Source organism: Cebus imitator, unplaced genomic scaffold (genome assembly GCF_001604975.1).
Source record: "Cebus imitator isolate Cc_AM_T3 unplaced genomic scaffold, Cebus_imitator-1.0 Scaffold181, whole genome shotgun sequence".
Taxonomy (NCBI): Eukaryota; Metazoa; Chordata; class Mammalia; order Primates; family Cebidae; genus Cebus; species Cebus imitator.
Window position 1 is genome coordinate 662,272 of NW_016107496.1, and position 6,000 is coordinate 668,271.

General features: G+C 55.5%; 1 protein-coding gene and 1 long non-coding RNA gene across 2 annotated transcripts in view; one reads left to right on the forward strand and one right to left on the reverse strand.

Moving 5' to 3' along the window:
- ADCY6 (adenylate cyclase 6) overlaps positions 1–1,940 on the reverse strand; it is a 24,464-nt gene extending 22,524 nt beyond the window's left edge. The window contains 1 exon segment of the mRNA XM_017545703.2: positions 1,906–1,940. The gene's annotated coding sequence lies outside the window, so the exon portion shown is untranslated.
- The window catches only part of LOC119473741, a 13,989-nt gene that overhangs the window by 7,725 nt on the left and 264 nt on the right, over positions 1–6,000 (forward strand). Inside the window, exon 2 of the long non-coding RNA XR_005202960.1 lies at positions 5,847–5,871. This is a non-coding gene — a long non-coding RNA (uncharacterized LOC119473741). The remainder of the gene's footprint in view (positions 1–5,846; positions 5,872–6,000) is intronic.

The window sequence follows — 6,000 nt, forward strand, 5'->3', positions numbered from 1 at the left end:
GTCATCATCAAGAGATGGAAAGATGAGAAAATCATGCGCAAGAACACGTGTCTTTCCAGCCAGACAGATACCTGGTTCTATCAGTCCCTGTGTCCTTGGCTGTCAGTCCCCAGAGCTGTTGGAGACAGAGCCCAGAGTAAGCTGGTTTCCCACCACCATCTACCACCCACAACATTTTGCTTCAGCCTCCTCCCATTCACCAGTCCCCTTCCCGGTTCTTATCTCCCTCCGCACCCTGCCCCCACCACTGGCCCAGACCCGTTCCCAAAGGACTAGCTTCTGGCCATGTTCCCAGCCCCCTGGAAACACATCCTAGCATCTGGCTCATACCCACAGAGAAAGGGGCAGACACTATCCAGGAGAACGCATGACCCTCCCAGGAACACTCTGAGCCCCCAAGGGGATAGCTTCAGAGCTGTGTGATTGTCCAATCAACTGCAGCCATCCCACCCTGGGCTCCAATCCAGGTACTGCCCATCCTGGAGAACTTGCCGGCCTCCCAACACTTCTGGCACCCCATGCCAGACTGGTATGGCAGGGAACAGGGGAGGGCACAGTTCCAAGCCACAAAACTTCTCTATATGGTCCCCCCAACCCACTCTGTCCAGCAACCCATCACTATGAGCCCTGGGAGCACAGACCACCTCTCTCCTCCCCAGAGTTAGGCTCCCAAGCCTTGCGCCTCTGACCTCCTCCTCCCCTGAGTGTTGGTCCCTTTGCTCTCTCACAGATCTGCCGCTCCCCACACCACCCGCTCCCACAGCTGAAGCCATGTCCCATTCAGCCTGGCAGGCTCAGGCTCAGTGCCTCCCAGACCTCAAGTCCCTCCCAAACCCTGATCAGCCTGAGACCAGAGTCTGGAGCCAGCCAAGGCCAAGGCGCAGTCCTAAGGATGGCTCTGCCCACTGCCTCACCAAGCCTTCCTGGCTACCTCCTGTCTATCCCATCCCCAGGGCCCATCTGACCCTGCCCTCCTTGGCAAAAGGAGGCTCCAGGGGATTTAAAACGACTTCAGAAAGTTCATGGCAAGAGGCACTGCCCAGGCAGGGCCCAGCAGTGCCAGCACCTCCCACCAAACTGGGACGTGGGCCTCAATTCTTCAATTCTGGGCCTTTCCAGATGTAAAGGAGCTTCCCAGGCCCTGCATTTGTCCAGTGCCCGCTGCCATCTTCCTCCTTCCGTGTCCTCGTCCTCGCTCTCCCTAAAGACTGCAGAGGGCTCCCACATCACCCCTTACCATGCAACCCCCACCAGGTCCCTCCAGCTCACAAGGGTAGTCTGGTGAGGGGAGGATATGGGCAAAGAGGCTCCCACGTCTGATTCCACCTCTAGCCTTTCAGTCGAGCCCCAGAGCCTGCTCTGAATAAAGTCAGCTCCCCTGCCCACCCTACAACAGGCCTTGGAGGGTATGGGGAGCCGACCCCACCCCTTTCATTCCCACGGTTTGTGGTGAGGGGAGGGAGAGGGACTCCCGCAGACAGAGGGTATCCCTCCCTCTGCCCAGACCGGTTCCTCTCCCCAAAATGGAATCACATTCTCCCACAAACTCAGAGACTAGCCCCACAGCAAAAACCTCAGGCCAGCCCCTCCCCCAGTCCGTGCCAGGTCCCCCTCCTCCGGGCAAGCCTGGAACTCGCCCCGTGGAGGGAGGGAGAAAGGCATGAGGCAGGCGGCGGGCGACGCGGGTAGTGAGCCCCGGACCTAGGAGTCCTCGATCCCAGCGCCTCCGCGACTTACCTCTGCCAACCCCAACTGCCTCGGGCAACCCGCCAAACACTGCCCAGACGACCCGTCCCAGGCTTCGGCGCCCCCACCCACAAACTCTCGTCGGGAGCCGCGCGGGTGCGTTCCAGCCCCGGCGCCCCGGGAGCCCGGGCGGCACTTCCCAGCCCTCGGCGCGCTCACCTGCCGGCCCGACTCCGCGCCGGCCCTGGGCCCCCGCCCCGCCGCCGCCCCCGCGGGCTCCGGCCGGCCGGCCGGCCGTCCCGCGGTCCTTCTCCGAGCCCGCGCGTCCCGGCCGTCCCGCCCGCCGTCCGCCGTCCGCCCGGCCCTCGCCCCCTCCCGAGCTGTCCAGCGCAGCCGCCCTCTACCCCGGATCCAGAAGTCCCCTCCCCGCCGGCTCCCGGACTCCCCGCCTTAAAGGCACAAGCTCCTTTTGTCTGGGCACCCCCCGCGTCCTCCCCAGAAGCGGGGGCCGAGTCGCCCACTCCCCTTCCGAGGAGCAGCGGAGGAGCAGAGGAGGCCAAATAATGGGACCCCTCCCTCCGCGCGCCCCCTCCCTCCGCGCGCCCCCTCCTTTCCTCCGGCCGCTTCCTCCCCCAGTCCTGGGAATACAAGCGGCTACTGTTCTGGGATCAAGACCCCGGGGGAGGGGACCTCGCAGCCCGGTCCCCTTCCCTTCACCCCGGCCGCCTCCTCCGGCATTCCCCTCCCGCCCTCACCCCGGGGGTCCCCGAGATGGCCCGCAAACCCACCCCTCTTGGCGATATCCCCCGCCCCGCCCACCGAGGGTCGCCTTCCTTCCTGTCAGGGTCCCGGGGCCTGGGCCGGCGCCCCGCGCCCACTCTTCACCCCCACTTCCTCCCTGTCCCTGCCCCAGCCCCCACCCAGCCATTCCCGCCCTGCCTGCCACGGCCCTCCCGCGGGAACTCAGTTTAATAATTAATTAAGATCTCATTCCACAAGGCGCCAGGTGTGTGCGGCCTGCTTGCCCGCACACCACTTCTTTCCTCTTCCCCGCAGCCTCAGGGGCAGCGGCCCCGAGGCGAACCTGCTGGACCCAGAGCCCAGTGGAGGGACCCAGGGAAAGGGCACTCTCCCTGCCCCCTCCCCCGCCCCACTGTCTCTTGGGATCCCCTCCCCGGCACCTGCCGACTTGCAGCTTCGCCCCCAGGCACCTTTTATCCGAAGGGCTGTGCTTCTCTGCTGAGGAGTGGAGGGGCTGCTGGGGTGCATTGCTAAGTGCACGAACTGAGAAATTGGGACTTTTATTTATTTCCAGCACGAAGCAGCTGCCCGAGTTACCTGGGAGATGGGAAAATCATGTGAAAGCTGCTTAACCCTTTGAGGGTTAGAATAATAATAAAAACAGAAAGGAGAAGGGGCTTCATTCCCAGGATGTACGTAAGTGAGTCTGACTTTAGAGGGGGTGCCATTCTGGAGCTGGGAAGAAGGCAGCCTGCCTGGCTTCTTTTTGAGGCCCCCTCTCCATTCCCTGAGTCAGACCTGTAGCTCCTCCTTCCAATTCAGCCCTTCCCCAGGCAGCCTATTCCCCACCCAAGATCCCAAGACCTAGAAGCTGAAGCTGCTTCCTCCTCAGGACCATCCCTCCCTGCATTCTTGTCCTTCAAGGCTCAAGTCCTGTCCACTCCAAATCCCCACTGGGATTCCTAAGTCCAGGACAGAGCTTGAGGCAAGTAAAAGAGAAAGGTTGGGAAAGCCAGTTTCCAACATCTATCAGGCACGTGTACCTGCAAACTATAAGCCTTGGGTACATCATCACTTACTGTCTTGAAATGAAATGGGAATAAAACCATCTGCCTTGTCTTTCTTACTGGGTTTTCAGAATCGGATAGAGAAATGTTGGTTATAATATTTGGAAATGGGAAAGTGGTACTTTCTCGTTTTCTCAGTTGTGCAGGCCTGGCCTGTAATTTGACCTTTGGGGCCTCTGCCTGACTTCTTCCTTCAAAATTTCCTTAAAAACTGTTTTTGCATCCGGGCGCAGTGGATCATGCCTGTAATCCCAGCACTTTGGGAGGCCGAGGCGAGCGGATCACGAGGTCAAGAAATCAAGACCATCCTGGCCAACATGGTGAAACACCGTCTCCACTAAAAATACAAAAAGTTAACTGGGCATGGTGACACGAGCCTGTAGTCCCAGCTACTCGGGAGGCTGAGGCAGGAGAATCGCTTGAACCTGGGAGGCAGAGGTTGCAGTGAGCCGAGACTCCTTAAAAAAAAATTGTTTTCGCTATCGAAATTTTCTCTTCAAAATACCTGTTATCTACCACTTACACTTAGAATAATGTGCTCCTGTGCCAAATGGGGAAAATGCAAAAGACAATTGAGATAAAGAAATATGCATTAAAAATGAAATTTTATATTTTGGAATGGAAGGCCTTGTCCTTCGTTTTATTTTAAAATGCGAAAAAAAAATTGGACACCATCCAAATAAGCTGGAGAAATATGCTAGGGCTCCTTCTCTGGGCACTGTAAATCACACTGGTTGTCTCTATCCTAGTGTGTGACTGGTATGTTAGTCTGGCCTCTTGCATTCCATTTTCAGTTCCTAGAGGGCAGCGCCACCATCAAATCTATTTCTAGCACTATAGAATATCAGGAGTTGTTTTTTGTTTTTGTTTTTTTTTGAGTCAAGGTCTGTTGCCCAGGCTCACTTCGACCTCCACCTTTCCAGCTCAAGTGATTCTCCTCCTCTGGAGCAGCTGGGATTACAGGTGCCCACCACCATGCCTGGTTAATTTTGTTTTTGTTTTTTGAGACAGAGTCTCTCTCTGTCACCAGGTTGAAGTGCAGTGGCGCAATCTCAGCTCACTGCAACCTCTGCCTCCCAGGTTCAAGCGATGCTCTTTCCTCAGCCTCCCAAGTAGCTGACGTACAGTGGCGTGGTCTAAGCTCACTGCAACCTCCACCTCCCTGGTTCAAGTGATTCTCCTGCCTCAGCCTCCTGAGTAGCTGGGATTTCAGGCACACACCATCATGCCCAGCTGATTTTTGTATTTTTAGTAGAGATGGGGTGTCACCATGTTGCCCAGGCTGGTCTCTAACTCCTGAGCTCAAGCAATCTACACCTCATGGCCTCCCAAAGTGCTGGATTACAGGCCTGAGCCACTGTGCCCAGCCAACTGGAAGGTTTTAACCCTGACAAAGAGAAGAAAAAGAACACTTTTTATTTTTTTTTTTTTATGAGACGGAATCTCACTCTGTCACCAGGCTGGCATGCAGTGGTATGATCTTGGCTCACTGCAATCTCTGCCTCCCGTGTTCAAGTGATTCCCCTGCCTCAGCCTCCCAAGTAGCTGGGACTACAGGCTCGTACCACCATGCCCGGCTAATTTTTTGTGTTTTTTTTTAGTAGAGATGGGGTTTCACCATGTTGGCCAGGCTGGTCTCGAACTCCTGACCTTGTGATCCACCCACCTCAGCCTCCCAAAGTGCTGGGATTGTAGGCGTGAGCCACTGTGCCTGGTGAGAAGAAAAAGAGAGAGAGGCAATCAGCAGGAAATGTATTTCCCCACGTCTAGCTTGATCTCAATTACTTTTTTTTTTTTTTTTTTAGTACAGACCATAGTCACAAGAGTGATGTATTCTCAACCTCTCATTTTCAGGAAGAGGAAACTCTTACAAGCAGAATGTATTATATGTAAATGCAAGTTTCACACAGCCATAAGTGTATCTGGACAACACTCTATAAATAAGCAGTGTTGAAAACACCCTATAATGTAACTAGCGGATAGGCTTGAGTGCCCTGAGCCTTCCCTGGGTTGTTTGGGTTACAGCTAAACCAGCCTCTGCCTACACCCTTTTACAAAGCAAAGATTCCTCTTACAATGTAAATAACCATTCCCTAACTTTTCTGTCTTAAAGATCAAATGGCTGCACATTTTATTTTCTGAAAGAAAGGCATATAAAAACAATTCACGGCTGGGTGCAGTGACTCACGCCTGTAATCCCAACACTTTGGGAGGCTGAGGCAGGCGGATCACCTGTCAGGAGTTTGAGACCAGCCTAGCCAACAAGGTGAAACTCCGCCTCTATTAAAAATGTCAAAGTTAGCCAGGTGTAGTGACACGTAGTCCCAGCTACTCAGGAGGCTGACGCAGGAGAATCGCTTGAACTCAGGAGGCAGAGGTTGCAGGGAGCCAAGATCGTGCCACTGCACTCCAGTCTAGGGGACAAAGTGAGACTATGTCTCAAAAAAAAAAAAAACTCGGCCGGGCGCGGTGGCTCAAGCCTGTAATCCCAGCACTTTGGGAGGCC